Consider the following 16,339-nt stretch of genomic DNA (forward strand, 5'->3'; position numbering starts at 1 on the left):
CAATAAAAAAACATGCTTCATTAACCTCTCTGCAGCAGCAAACTCAGAATTTATTAAAATTAATGTAATTTTTAAAAAACATATCTCACAATTTTAAGGGGATATTTTAGTGAGAATCCAACCAGGAAAATATAAATTCTAGTCTGCAGGTTTGCTGTAGCACATGCAGAGAGGCTTTTGGTCCCAGACTTCTGGTATTTCAGTATGTTTTGCACTATCTATAAATTTATGTTTGCTACTGTACGGCTTGAAAACGAACGTTTGGCGAATTAATATTCAAATTACTTGCGGGGATTGTTTTCACCCACAATAAAACACATCGCTTTACACTATTGGCAAAAAATGTCCACCCATGAGCCCTGACCTCAAACAACTCAAACAACGCACAAACTTCGACAACTTCTCCAGCTGACAACAACCAACAGCTGGAAACGTCACACACCATCACCCGCTCACAGACCGTGAGTCAATCTTCCACACCTCTGGATTAATTGGCTGAGTGTGTACGTCTGTACGGTATTGTAGTGCACCAATTGGCAACAGTGGGACGGTTTTTCTAAACCGGGTTCCCCCTCCAGCCGCCTCAACTTCTTGGGCAGTGTCCGACCGACTCTTGCTCGCCGGCGCGGTGTTCGTCCATAGTTATAATGTTAACGAATCTGAGTTATGTCCACCTGTTGATTGTTGTGATTGTGTGCTAGTGGAATGCGCGAAGACTTTGGATACTCTGGAAGGTAAGGGACAAAGATTCAATGAGGGTTTCTGTCATAAATTCTGTGTTGTGTAGATTTGTGATTTATTCAAGGAGTGTCGGAATAACTGTACTCTAACTTTTGTTTGGCCCAGGAAGGCGAGAGTCAAATTTGACAGGACTGAAAAGTCATTACTTTATAGATCCCGGTGAGGCTTTTGTTTATTCGTGTTTGTGTGTTGTTTATTTCAATAATGTTTGTATCGCACACTATTATGATTGTTTTCAATAAAACTTGTTAAGTGAGGAATTTGGGCTTTGTTTTTTATTTATTTGGAACTTGTGTTGACGATTCATAATGAAGCCGATTGTTTAGAATACTTTCTAATTTGTTAGTTGAGGTCAACGAAACATATAAAAAAAATCCAATACATAAAAACAAAATGTTTTTACTGCAATGTTTTTCGTAATTTATTTTATTTTGGCGTAATCGCTTTAATTACCGCACATATCTTTTCACAATTGAATTTCCAAATTGAATTGAATTCAACACAGTAATTAGTTTTTGGTTATTTGTGCTATCCCACCTAGGAATGTGCATTGTTTTAACAATTAATTTCTTTAACAATATACAAATCCTCAACAATTCAACTGTAAACCAACACTATATGACTTTATTATTATTTAAATAGGAAAACACGTATTTAATATCTTGGAAAATGAATAATAGGTATTATATATAACGAGCACAAAATTAATCATTCCATATTTTCTCTGCGAAAACGTACGTCCGAAATGTATATTTATCTAGTTAATGAAGTCACGAGCAAATTGAAATTACTATATCCTGTAATTATGAGTAACAATTATTTTCTAACGAAGTTCGTCTGAATTGTTTAACGAAGGTGCACGCGTTTTATGTGATAAAGTGGCTGGAAACACACGTGCGTGTTTTGTAGGTGTACTAAATAAAAGCAATATACACAAAAATAACGAAGGAAACTAGTAAGAAGTTAAAATGGAACAAATGTCTAATGCCCAAACATATGTTAAAGTATACTTAACATTGTGTATTGCCATTATATCTGACCACATGAAACATGCACTTAATTTTTATCAAAAAAGTTCTACGAAAATTATTAAATTTGAAAATTGTCAACAATTACATAAGGTATGATTTAGATTATCGTATGGATTTTGTAGTGTTTTTGTGATACAGAGAAAGTCCTCACTGCCTAAGGCCCATGTTATACGGACAGAAAAAACGCGACAGATTTTTCGCCGCGTAGACGCCAAGCCTACCGAGCAATGGACGTCACTGTGTGCAAGTTATACGAACGTTTTATCTGTCGCGTCGGACACTGTAAACCCAGCGTCAGCGTCGACAACGCAACCGGACCGGTAAAACTGGCAGAAAAAACGCGACAGAAATGACGCGAGCACTGTTATACGGGCAGCTTTTACGCGGCAGATCCGTGCTTCACCCCTAACTATACTCCTCCGATAGGGTAGTTCCCAGGTGCCAGTTGTGCAATACTATTGTTGCGTTGAAAAATGGAAAATCTGTCGCGTTTTTTCTGTCCGTATAAAATGGGCCTAAACAGCTCCATGGCGTCGACGACGCGGCGTTATTGCTGCTCGTATAACAGCACTGAATTTTTAGTTCAGCGTCGGCGTTTTATCTGTCGCGTTCTTGCTGTCCTTATAACATGGGCCTAAAGGATGTAATTTTTTTGTCTTGATTACTCTTTCACACAAGGGGAAGGGAGGGGGTGGGTAGTTTAAGGTGAATAAGGTGATAGCTTAGTTAAAAACATTTATTAAAAGTCCAATGTGAAGGTCAGCTTGGTACAGGGTTTAGATCGGTCAACTTAGAATCAGAAATGTTTTATTCATGATTTATAACATAGATACAGATTGGCGCCAATAACTTAATATCTAGAAATAGTTATACAAATTGTTCATTGAAACAGTATAGTAGTATGATTTTTTGTATTAAATACACCCTCAATCTCCTTTTGAAGGTCTTGAAGGCCTTCAAACGTACAGCTGTCGGTTCAGAACCACAAGTCAAAGGTTTTCGCTTTAGTAAATTCTCCGAGCTATAATATCTACCAGCCGCGTTAGGAATTATTTGTAAATAAGGCAGTTACAAAACTACTGTATGCATCTTTCACATATACTGTATATATATATTTGTTTTTTTGAGGGGGGGGGGGCAAAATTGACAATAATTTTTTCGCAGGCGATTATGTTCAAATACCCTACCACAGAATTAAGACAGGAGCACTCACTTTTTTTCTGTCGTCGCATGTCAATCAATCTATGTACCAAATTCACAAGCAATGTAATAAAACAAATAAAATACATTTACGATAACTGACAACAAACAGTTCACACACTGATTAACAACCAACAGATTAGCCATTAGACTATCAGTTAATTTTAGGTTATGTTTTTATGCGGTTGGCATCCCTGTCGGTGCTGAGTACATTGCGACGGCGCTGTGATAATGCTGACGCAGGGATTGTCATCAGCAACATCAACACTGGCGCCCGCTGATGCAACCTCTGAGCGTCAGCATCCGTGGCGTGGCCTTGCTGATGCAGAATAAAGTCTATTTCGTTATAGTGCAGCGAAAACAGCTGTTTTCGATACATTCTGCTGTAGCCTATCATATACTCTAATGATACGAGCTATGTCTGTTTGTCTGTCTGTAATATATAGGCCTATCTCGAAATCCAGCTGAAGGTATTTGAGTTAATTTTGGAATTGGGGACTTATAGCCCTAAAAACGTGATGACGACAGGTACTACCTCAGGAAAATTCGTATTTCGCAACACAACTCATTTGAAAATTAAAAAAATTAACATTGGCCTTATGGGCTGCCAAGTAGCTAGTTGGTTGAATTAACAAGGAATAGGTAAACAAAAGACATGTAACATTTGTTTATAACAAGCCATTCACAGTATACTTGCAAATTACAAAATACAGTAAGTACAAAGGGAAAAACATCAGTTGAACTATTGAGCAAAGATTACACTGAAGATTACTCGATAAAGAGAAAATAGAGCAAGTCAGTGTTGATGATGTGCACTGGTGTCAACTCAATTTTTCACTCTTATATTTAAGGGTTTGATTTTACAATTTTAATGCACTCTTTATTAATAGTTTGGATTTGAACAGCTGCATTCAGTTGAATTAAATCAAAGTTAATTATTCTATTACAATGATTTTTATAGTAAACTTTGAGTAAACGATATACGCTTGAATCAAACTTAACTGTCTTCAGCTAATCCATCATATGATAGTATTTTAGAGAGTATGCTCATGCTGAAGTTTTACTTTTACCTAAAGAAAGATTTATTTTAGTACAAAGAAATAAATCACACCCCTTACATACATAAATAAAAGTATTTTTCATGATAAATGTGAATAAAACTGTAAATAAATTGAAATTCCACTGAAACTTAAAAAATAAAAGCCAAAATTAGTTCTAGATAAAACGTGAGTTTCCTGTAGATTGCTTTCACAATCGAAATGAACTATACCGAGCCATGGCTCAGTCCCCCGGTACTGTATTTTGATTAGAAAAATTGTAAGGTACCAAATTTTAAGGGGGGTAGAAACGTACTACGAATAAATGAACATCAGAACTTACCCGATTTTTAACCACAATAGCCTACTCCTAGGCCTATGTGTTGGCCATAGCTTGGGCTATGGGCCAAAGAACGTAGGCCTATTTTTATTCACAGTGAAGTACACAAACACATCCACAACTACATATTTATTCATAATAGCACTTCGCTTCACAAAATAAAGTTAAACCGGCCGATTTTACAGATATTTAACGCCGACGACGACATAACCCCAAACTGGTGTTTATTTGTTGACAGACGACAGACGAAACTAGACCAGCTCAACAAGTGAATTCGATCAGCTGTTATCTAGTAGTACTTGAGTTCGCCGCTTGAGCGCGTAAGCCTCGAGCGGGCAGGAACGAAGGATTTTACCCAAAGACATGATTATTCGTTCATACGCCGTCTTCGAAGTAACTTCGCTAATTGACCGCCGACTAGCTCACACACGACTTACGAATACGACCCTACGATTCGATTACGAAGGTTAGCTAACACACCAGTTAGGCTCCTTTTTACGTTTTACGTTATTTTTGTTTTATCTTTTTTTATACGCATACTTAACTTATTTTACATTTTCGTTTTCTTAAATTACCGATTCGAATTATCTAAATTTAATATCGTAACTTGAGTCTTGACCCGCCAGTTCCTGCCTGCCAGTGACTAGCGGTGGCGATCGTTTATTTTATTTTAATTAACTGGTTTCGAAATTACGATTTCTCCGTTCGCTTAACGAGTAATTGTTACTTCTATTATTTTAATCAATTCGACGTTTTAATACCCCGAGACTTGTCGTCTAAGTTCTAAACCCCGTCTTTGGCGGGTGAAAGAATCAAGTCTTGGGAGCAGGCTGATTGAACAATCAGCTACGTAAATTAATATTAAATTTATTTTAAACCTATCACGATAAATTATCCATCCAATTATATTAATTAGGCCCCGACGACTCTGTAGGAATTGTTTTTACATTATATTCGATTTTATTTTATTTACCTAGGCCTTTAGTTAATTATTTTAAAGTTCATTACGAGTAATTGAATCACATTGGCTTCAGATTGAATACTCGTCGGCCCTACAGAGTCATTCTAAAAGTTAGGCAAAATTCTCCAAAACTCTTTAACGAAGGCTGGGATGATATAGCTCCAACTGAGCGTCTGCAGGATTTCCTGAACGTTTTCTGAGCTCTGAGCCTTCGATTAAATTTTAAATAAATTGATCAGTCAAAGCCGTGACAACTTCGTATCGACCCCTGGATTTTTCTCGGCTCCTTCTGAGCACTCCGGGGAAGAAATTTGAGTGTGGCCAGTTCTAGGGGTAGACCTAGCCTGACTTGGTGAATACTAGTTTATTCCCCCCCTAGAATTTTGCGTCACAAAATTTCCGTTTTATCTTAAAATCTCTAGGTGCTAGAGTAAAACGTTTATTCCTCCAAAAATTGTTCAAACGATAATGGCATTTCTAATTTGTTTCTTACTTGAGCCAGCAAGTTCAATGGATGGCATTGCCCTGTAGGCTGCCAGTAGTTACTGCCAAACATTTAACACAATAGTCTTCGAGAACAATAAATTGACTCATAATTGGTTTAAATAGTAAATTTACCCTCTAACATGACCAACTGCTATTATAAATACCTCTTTACTGGAAACCCACCGGATCTACAGATTTCCCGAATTAATTTGCGTTGCGAATTAACATTTTGGTCAACGTTATCCTTGGTTTTATATAGTACATTGCAGAATTGACTGGCAAATAAGTAATCCAAATGTTAACAATGCGTACTGGCTTGATGATAATTCACGATAAGCTGTATTGAAGTAAACATAATCAGCAGTAAATGGCTTTCAATGCTATTCTAAAGAGAACATTTTACGTTATATCTCGTTTTCTGGTAACTTTATGGGAAATCTGCTATTTTTCCCGAGTCCCTGGCGTCCAGAACTTTAATTTAAGGCCCCCCATACACGTAACGATCGGCCGGCCGGCCCGGCCTGAACAGTCCATCGATGAACAGTCCACGCCGGCCGGCCGATCGTTACGTGTGGGGTCGTCGTCCGGCCGCCGGACGACCAAATTGGCCGGACGACGACTGATGGGATTCCCATCAGTCGTCGTCCGGCCAACCCCCGCCTTCAAGCCGATCGTTACGTGTATGGGGTCGCCGGCAGGCCGCCGGAAGGCCGACAGTACAGTAGTAGCATTATTTTTTAATTTACGTTCATTTTTAAGGTCATTGACATAACCTTTACAGAATTATAAGGATAAAAAATTTATATATTTAATCAATAGAATACTTTTTGTCTATGATATGATATAATTCACTTCCAAAGGTAATATATATCGATACGCTGTACATTTTATTAACTTCACCTTGTTTAGATGTTTAGTTTATTCCCTTCCTTATTGTTGTAACTGATTATTGTAACATTCAGCTTAGGAAACCTCTAAACTAATGTCTCAGTAGAAACACCAACCACTAGTTGATCTGCACGAACTAAAATGTCACTTTCTTTTCGCAAAAGGAGTGAAAAACAAGTTTGCACGTGTGTTGAATTGAGACTTTGACTTTCATGTAACTTTCTCTGTGTGATCTTTACCTTGCATTTAATGATGTTAGTTTGTCGTAGGTTATCTCAAAGTGAGTTTGTTTCAACGTTGTAGATGGTGGATTCATTTTTAGCTTGTCTTTCGTCACACGGGTATAGCGTGTATGAAACAATCCATTAAAATAAATCAAATCAAATAATTAAATGTGCTTCGGTAAGTACATATAAAAAAGTCATGTGCATAAATTGTACGGATATCACCTCAATCCTTTCAGCTGATCTATAAGGATTCAAATTTCTAAAAGGAAGAATTACTAAACCAAGCAAGAATAATTTTAGTTTCCGTAGTAAACCAGAAATTGAGTTTTTGAAGCTTTTGTGGGCGATGAATTCTTGTTAGTGTGCCATACTACATCAAAACTATCATTAGTATGAAACAACCCAATAATAAAGACCTCCTCTATCTTCTATATCTATCTTCAATACCTATAAAAGTAAAATAACGATTAACTGACTCACTGATCACCATATCTCAAAAACTACAAGCCATAAAAACTCTGGAATGGGCATGGAGGTGTCAATCAACCTCTAGGTTTGCAATAAGAAGCGTTTTCAAGAAATTCCATCAGGGCTATGCCCCAGTGGTTTTTAAAGTTCCCATGCTATCCTTAAGGAGAAAAGATTTGTTTACATTTTAACACATGAATACTTTTGAATCTGTACCATTAATTAAGGGAACAGCTGGTTATATTTTATTAAGTTAAATGAAAATATTGACATTATTTTTGTGGTTTGAAAACGAGTGTTACTGCATAACAAATTTAAAGTGTAAATTTAAAAATCTAAATGTGTGAGTCCTACTCTATTTGTTGTGGTTTTATTAAGATCTGTGTTCTGTTAAATTTAATAACAGTAAGTTTAGTCTATTATTTGAAGGGATGGCATCTGCCTTCTCCTACACTTAATAACTACCTATTTACAATTGGTGTTAAAGAGATAAGATCAGAAGTTTTTGATAAGCACACTCCTGTCCATTCCTAGCTAGATATAAGATAATGCCAATGCCACAACAATCATGTAATTACAGAATGATGAGTATGCCGTAAAGCCGGAAAAGCAGAGTAACAAGTGATTGGTGAAAATATCGTATATACTGCAGACCTGCAACTGTTTAGGGCCCTTTAGGGGTTTGAGAACCACAATAAAACATCGTGCAAGGTTTGATATCACTTAATGCTATTTTAAGATACACAATACTTTAAAATAAAGCTATGGGAGAACTGACTGTATTATTGGAAATTTAGGTTTAAAGGCCCGTTTTGCCAGAAGCGTCTGGTGCGTCTGACGCTCAGCGATGATCGCTAGAGTGATAATCGCTCAGCGTCTATCGCACGGGCCTATTTTGCCAGAAGCGTCTGTTCCTTGCGATTATTTGATCAGTAGTGGTTTACTTTGGTGGCAAAAGGAGTATCTTTGAAAATGACCTGTAAAAAGCAAATAGTAAAGTATTTGTTAGCTGAGGAATTAGACGATGATGAGATATTAGAAATGTTGTGCAAACCTAGGGAAGAAGTGCGTACTATGTTTTTAAAGAGGCCTGAAGAGGGATATTTTAAATTAATATTTGAAAATCAATTAACAATTGACTTAACAGTCGTGTGCTGAAATGGCTTCAATCAGTTTTTCATCTTCTTCACTATTGAATCCCCACTTTGTTTGTGACATGTCACTAAACTTGAAAACACAACTTATTTAGGAAACAAAAGTTAAGTCAACAACTAAACACGTGCTTATTCCAGTAATAATCGCTAGCGACTGCGTCTCCGTCTGCTCCAGGAGCAGTGGTCCGCGTCAGACGCTTGCGTCTCAGTTACAGACGCTGGCGGCTGTAGCGATAGACGCTTCTGGCAAAATGGACTAACCTAAAACAATGCAAAGCAGTGGGCAGCGATTGACGCGGAGCGATAGACGCTGAGCGTCAGACGCACGAGACGCTTCTGGCAAAACGGACCTTAAGCATGTACACCTAACTGAAAAGAGATACAACGGCGATTGCATCCTGACCAAAAACATATTTTGTATGTGGTTTTCAAAGTGAGTAGCCTGAAGATCTTTGTGGAAGGGCATTTACGTTGTAAATGAAAAAGTTTTCCCTTAGTTTTAAATTCGTTAAGCACACATGTATAACTAAGTTTTGTTTTAACATTATTTTGTATGCCTATCCGTTTAAACTTTTTAATTTCAATTTTTGTGATCAAGCCACGACGGGTTTGTTAGTTGAATATAAGTTTTAAACTGACGAATTTCCAATCGCAAAACAAAAGTTTCTAAATTCTTTTTGAATTCGCTTTAGTATTTCGCAAAATAACTTTTCTAACTCTCTACTAACTCTTCGACACTCCGTTAAACTTGGACTTAGTCAAATGAGTTATTTATTTCCACACATGTCAACACCTCTGGCTAGCTGCACCTGGAGTTCTGCCAAAGAGCTCATATCAATACTGCTGCGTCCTTCAAATTTGACATCTTCGTCGTTGCGAATCAACTCATCAATGTTGCTGCCAAATTTCCAACAGAAATTTAGTTTTTGTAAACGCAGAATAAAAACCTGAAAATCTATTTTTTCTTATGTTTACAGGAAAACTTCTAGGAAACGCGCTGCACAATAAATTATAATTACTTTTCAAAAAAGTTGCAATAGTATACTTCTAAAAATTCAATGTGAGTTTCAAACTAATAACAATTTAATGACTATTATTATGGTACACTATTATTTTACCTGTAATGTAATCCAACTCGTATAGGTCAGTTGACCTACATGTAACGCAGTTAATGAGCACCGTCAGGTATATCAAGTTAAACAAATGGTTGTCAATAATGTAATCAATATCGGCAGTATCTCTGAATTTATTGGTACAGTACCGGAGTAATATGACTGATAATCAGCAAAATGAAAAAGGCTAAAGAGTAAATAAATGTTAAATATCATATACGAGGTAATAGACTATTTACTGCTGAACGTTATAGTAGTCAAGCAGTACACGATTACAATGATACTACTCAGAACAACCATAAATATCATAGAACCAATAAACAATTAATGAGACGACACAACTAATTACTGAAACTAATTATCTTCAAAATCATTTTAACTGTATACCGTTAACAGTTGAGTTAATTGTCAACTAAACAGATCACAATAATGAAGTTTTGACAATAAAGTATGTGTGCTGAAAATACTTTGCCTTTAATCACTATGATTAATTAATATGTTTCGGCCTCATTGTGCAGTAATGTTGTGACAGCAGGTGGACCTGTATCTCACTGGACTGTTGCTGTTTCAGTCTCACTGTGCAGTAATGTTGTGACAGCAGGTGGACCTGTATCTCACTGGACTGTTGCTGTTTCTGTCTCACTGTGCAGTAATGTTGTGAAAGCAGGTGGACCTGTATCTCACTGGACTGTTGCTGTTTCAGTCTCACTGTGCAGTAATTTTGTGACAGCAGGTGGACCTGTATCTCACTGGACTGTTGCTGTTTCTGTCTCACTGTGCAGTAATGTTGTGACAGCAGGTGGACCTGTATCTCACTGGACTGTTGCTGTTTCAGTCTCACTGTGAAGTAATGTTGTGACAGTAGGTGGACCTGTATCTCACTGGACTGTTGCTGTTTCAGTCTCACTGTGCAGTAATGTTGTGACAGCAGGTGGACCTGTATCTCTCTGGACTGTTGCTGTTTCAGTCTCACTGTGCAGTTATGTTGTGACAGCAGGTAGACCTGTATCTCACTGGACTGTTGTTTCAGTCTAACTGTGCAGTAATGTTGTGACAGCAGGTGGACCTGTATCTCACTGGACTGTTGCTGTTTCAGTCTCACTGTGCAGTAATGTTGTGACAGCAGGTGGACCTGTATCTCACTGGACTGTTGCTGTTTCTGTCTCACTGTGCAGTAATGTTGTGACAGCAGGTGGACCTGTATCTCACTGGACTGTTGCTGTTTCAGTCTCACTGTGCAGTAATGTTGTGACAGCAGGTGGACCTTTATCTCACTGGACTGTTGCTGTTTCTGTCTCACTGTGCAGTAATGTTGTGACAGCAGGTGGACCTGTATCTCACTGGACTGTTACTGTTTCAGTCTCACTGTGCAGTAATGTTGTGACAGCAGGTGGACCTGTATCTCACTGGACTGTTACTGTTTCAGTCTCACTATACAGTACTGTTGTGACAGCAGGTGGACCTGTATCTCACTGGACTGTTAATGTTTCAGTCTCACTGTGCAGTAATGTTGTGACAGCAGGTGGACCTGTATCTCACTGGACTGTTATTGTTTCAGTCTCACTGTGCAGTAATGTGACAGCAGGTGGACCTGTATCTCACTGGACTGTTACTGTTTCAGTCTCACTGTGCAGTAATGTTGTGACAGCAGGTGGACCTGTATCTCACTGGACTGTAAGTGTTTCAGTCTCACTGTGCAGTAATGTTGTGACAGCAGGTGGACCTGTATCTCACTGGACTGTTACTGTTTCAGTCTCACTATGCAGTACTGTTGTGACAGCAGGTGGACCTGTATATCACTGGACTGTTACTGTTTCTGTCTCACTGTGCAGTAATGTTGTGACAGCAGGTGGACCTGTATCTCACTGGACTGTTGCTGTTTCAGTCTCACTGTGCAGTAATGTTGTGACAGTAGGTGGACCTGTATCTCACTGGACTGTTGCTGTTTCAGTCTCACTGTGCAGTAATGTTGTGACAGCAGGTGGACCTGTATCTCTCTGGACTGTTGCTGTTTCAGTCTCACTGTGCAGTTATGTTGTGACAGCAGGTAGACCTGTATCTCACTGGACTGTTGTTTCAGTCTAACTGTGCAGTAATGTTGTGACAGCAGGTGGACCTGTATCTCACTGGACTGTTGCTGTTTCAGTCTCACTGTGCAGTAATGTTGTGACAGCAGGTGGACCTCGAGGTGGGCCAGACAGAGTGCGCCCCTCTCCCCCCCTCGCCCATCGGACTGAGGCAGTGACGTCACTGCAGTCCTCGAGCCGCTACTCACAGCCCGTGCACAACACTTTTAGAAGTTATTTTGCGTTGTTTACGCCAGTTTGTACTACGCAATTGTTAACATTTGTTTTGCTTGGTTTTCAATATATTAATATGTTATTCCTTATTATATTACTACTCAAATATTAGAGCAATTGTTGATTTAATTGATGTCCATTTCTGCAATTGTTGTTATATCACTAATGATCTACTCTGATCCGGTAAATAGCATTTAATTTTTTGATCTATATATTTTTAGGATAGCCTACTTAACTACAGTTGTTCATGAATAGGCCTATATTAGTAACTAAATTAGATACCCTTAAGATTTTTCAAATTATTAATTAAATCAAACGAACATTTTTCACTATACAGATATACCAAATAAAAGTAGCTTTTGGTAATGTACAATCATCATTAGATTAGTGTAATTAGGAATGGAGATTTATATTTTTATGAATGGAAAGAATACACATTTGAAATAAAACACTTTATTTACAAAGTGTATCTCTCACCATTGGACATGCAATCAGATATAAACACATTGAGTTATTATAGTTCTTGAAATCTTTTACTTACTCTTAAATTCAGTACTGACGATGACGTTTCTTAGTTGATTGTTTTTGATTTTTTGTTGCCGTTCATTTGTTTTTGCCTGTTTGAAAACTTCAATATCATTAGACTCTACTATTCTTCTTTGAGCAAATAGCCGGCGTAACAAATAGACGGCGTATGGCTTAATGTCTTTACTTTCATCACAGGGTCATTTATTCATATCAAAGCATTTTAAGTATTTAATTTTCAATTTTAAAATTTCCTTTTCCAAACTCTCAATTTTTATTTAGCCTACATTGCGATGTTTTATTATTACAACACAGATTGCACAGTTTTTTTGTTTCCCCGGTGAAGTTTTCTGAATTTTCATTTTGTAGAACATTCCTCCGCATCACTGCGATAATACTGTGTTCAGTAGACACAAGTTTCATTCAGGGCTCATGAATGTTTAACATTCCCCAAACTCAATAATCATTAAATTAATTCCTTTAAACATCTCCAAAATAAACAAATATAAAAATTTCTGAAATCCAAAAATCGTTTCTTTTGCCCCTTTCAATGAAGACAAAGCGTATTTTTTTGCGAATAAAATATGACTCTTATGTCGGATTGAGTTTTAGTCTTAAAATTGGTAACTGTCATTATATATAGCTAGAGCAAAACGCATACCTAGAATTTTTTATTTCAGAAAGTAAAGTAAAGTTTTCAGAAAGTAAACTCGTATAAAAACACCGAACAACGTACCCTTACATAAAAGAGAAAATCCTCTTAACAAAAAATAAAGTCTAAAATAAAATATATGTATATACATACGGAATTAATATTTTTTTCTTTAAAAGTACCTGTTAAACAAGCTTTCCTCGGGGAAAATCATTAGTATTCTCTGAGCGTATTCTTTGGTCAATGCCATTTATCCAAACAGATTTTTGTGGTCTATTTAATTCCTGTAAAATAGTAGGGACAGTATCGTAGTTGATTTTGATTTATAAGCAACATTTATGATTCTCATGTAAAATATTATATAATTGGTTGTTGTTTTTTTTTTTTTGTATCAACAAACCCAAATAAGTTTAACATTAAATAGAAAATGAAGAAATTAAAAATGAAAAAGGATGGCGTTTCATTTATAACTAACACTAAAAAGCAGTTGAAGTAACTTTTAAACAGGCAACTTTTTTAGCAAGTGCTAAAACATATATTTTATTAACTAACCTGAAAAAGGACAGTGTTATATCTTAATCCAAAATTATTCTAAAGTGTAATTATTATTCCAACTGAATCGGTAGACGCCCGCATTTCATCGCTTTCAATGCAACATACATGCCTAAATTGGTTATTTACTATTGTCAAACTGTTCACAAATCATGTTAGTTAAAAATCATAAAAATCATTATTTAGTACACAAAGATATTTATGTCATAACGGGAAATACCTCCTACAAACCAGCTTAAATCGTGTCTGAAAGAGTAGGTTTGTGCGTTTAGCATGTATTTAGCGGCGAGGCAGCCGCGGCCGGGACTGAAGTGACGTCATCGCGCGCAGTCCGCTCTGTCTGGCCCACCTCTTTTACTCCATGCATCTTGGGTGGACCTGTATCTCACTGGACTGTTGCTGTTTCTGTCTCACTGTGCAGTAATGTTGTGACAGCAGGTGGACCTGTATCTCACTGGACTGTTGCTGTTTCAGTCTCACTGTGCAGTAATGTTGTGACAGCAGGTGGACCTGTATCTCACTGGACTGTTGCTGTTTCTGTCTCACTGTGCAGTAATGTTGTGACAGCAGGTGGACCTGTATCTCACTGGACTGTTGCTGTTTCAGTCTCACTGTGCAGTAATGTTGTGACAGTAGGTGGACCTGTATCTCACTGGACTGTTGCTGTTTCAGTCTCACTGTGCAGTAATGTTGTGAAAGCAGGTGGACCTGTATCTCTCTGGACTGTTGCTGTTTCAGTCTCACTGTGCAGTTATGTTGTGACAGCAGGTAGACCTGTATCTCACTGGACTGTTGTTTCAGTCTAACTGTGCAGTAATGTTGTGACAGCAGGTGGACCTGTATCTCATTGGACTGTTGCTGTTTCAGTCTCACTGTGCAGTAATGTTGTGACAGCAGGTGGACCTGTATCTCACTGGACTGTTGCTGTTTCTGTCTCACTGTGCAGTAATGTTGTGACAGCAGGTGGACCTGTATCTCACTGGACTGTTGCTGTTTCAGTCTCACTGTGCAGTAATGTTGTGACAGCAGGTGGACCTGTATCTCACTGGACTGTTGCTGTTTCTGTCTCACTGTGCAGTAATGTTGTGACAGCAGGTGGACCTGTATCTCACTGGACTGTTACTTTTTCAGTCTCACTGTGCAGTAATGTTGTGACAGCAGGTGGACCTGTATCTCACTGGACTGTTACTGTTTCAGTCTCACTATGCAGTACTGTTGTGACAGCAGGTGGACCTGTATCTCACTGGACTGTTAATGTTTCAGTCTCACTGTGCAGTAATGTTGTGACAGCAGGTGGACCTGTATCTCACTGGACTGTTACTGTTTCAGTCTCACTGTGCAGTAATGTGACAGCAGGTGGACCTGTATCTCACTGGACTGTTACTGTTTCAGTCTCACTGTGCAGTAATGTTGTGACAGCAGGTGGACCTGTATCTCACTGGACTGTAAGTGTTTCAGTCTCACTGTGCAGTAATGTTGTGACAGCAGGTGGACCTGTATCTCACTGGACTGTTACTGTTTCAGTCTCACTATGCAGTACTGTTGTGACAGCAGGTGGACCTGTATATCACTGGACTGTTACTGTTTCAGTCTCACTGTGCAGTAATGTTGTGACAGCAGGTGGACCTGTATCTCACTGGACTGTTACTGTTTCAGTCTCACTGTGCAGTAATGTGACAGCAGGTGGACCTGTATCTCACTGGACTGTTACTGTTTCAGTCTCACTGTGCAGTAATGTTGTGACAGCGGGTGGACCTGTATCTCACTGGACTGTTACTGTTTCAGTCTCACTGTGCAGTAATTTTGTGACAGCAGGTGGACCTGTATCTCACTGTACTGTTGCTGTTTCAGTCTCACTATGCAGTACTGTTGTGACAGCAGGTGGACCTGTATCTCACTGGACTGTTGCTGTTTCAGTCTCACTGTGCAGTAATGTTGTGACAGCAGGTGGACCTGTATCTCACTGGACTGTTGCTGTTTCAGTCTCACTGTGCAGTAATGTTGTGACAGCAGGCGACCTGTATCTCACTGGACTGTTGCTGTTTCAGTCTCACTGTGCAGTAATGTTGTGACAGCAGGTGGACCTGTATCTCTCTGTACTTTTGCTGTTTCAGTCTCACTATGCAGTACTGTTGTGACAGCAGGTGGACCTGTATCTCACTGGACTGTTGCTGTTTCAGGCTCGCTGTGCAGTAATGTTGTGACAGCAGGTGGACCTGTATCTCACTGGACTGTTGTTGTTTCACTCTCACTGTGCAGTAATGTTGTGACAGCAGGTGGACCTGTATCTCACTGGACTGTTGTTGTTTCAGTCTCACTGTGCAGTAATGTTGTGACAGCAGGTGGACCTGTATCTCACTGGACTGTTGCTGTTTCAGTCTCACTGTGCAGTAATGTTGTGAAAGCAGGTGGACCTGTATCTCACTGGACTGTTGCTGTTTCAGTCTCACTGTGCAGTAATGTTGTGACAGCAGGTGGACCTGTATCTCACTGGACTGTTGTTGTTTCAGTCTCACTTTGCAGTAATGTTGTGACAGCAGGTGGACCTGTATCTCACTGGACTGTTGCTTTTTCAGTCTCACTGTGCAGTAATGTTGTGACAGCAGGTGGACCTGTATCTCACTGGACTGTAAGTGTTTCTGTCTCACTGTGCAGTAATGTTGTG

General features: G+C 38.6%; 1 protein-coding gene across 3 annotated transcripts in view; it reads left to right on the plus strand.

The window, feature by feature from the left end:
- The first annotated feature begins 620 nt into the window (after positions 1–620).
- LOC128991567 (rho guanine nucleotide exchange factor 17) overlaps positions 621–16,339 on the plus strand; it is a 106,245-nt gene continuing 90,526 nt past the window's right edge. For all 3 annotated transcript variants that reach the window (XM_054414565.1, XM_054414567.1, XM_054414566.1), the window contains exon 1: positions 621–734. The gene's annotated coding sequence lies outside the window, so the exon portion shown is untranslated. The remainder of the gene's footprint in view (positions 735–16,339) is intronic.

The sequence above is a fragment of the Macrosteles quadrilineatus genome, unplaced genomic scaffold (genome assembly GCF_028750875.1).
Source record: "Macrosteles quadrilineatus isolate MER2022 unplaced genomic scaffold, UCM_ALF_1.0 Scaffold_4__1_contigs__length_99947679, whole genome shotgun sequence".
In the NCBI taxonomy this organism is placed as follows: domain Eukaryota; kingdom Metazoa; phylum Arthropoda; class Insecta; order Hemiptera; family Cicadellidae; genus Macrosteles; species Macrosteles quadrilineatus.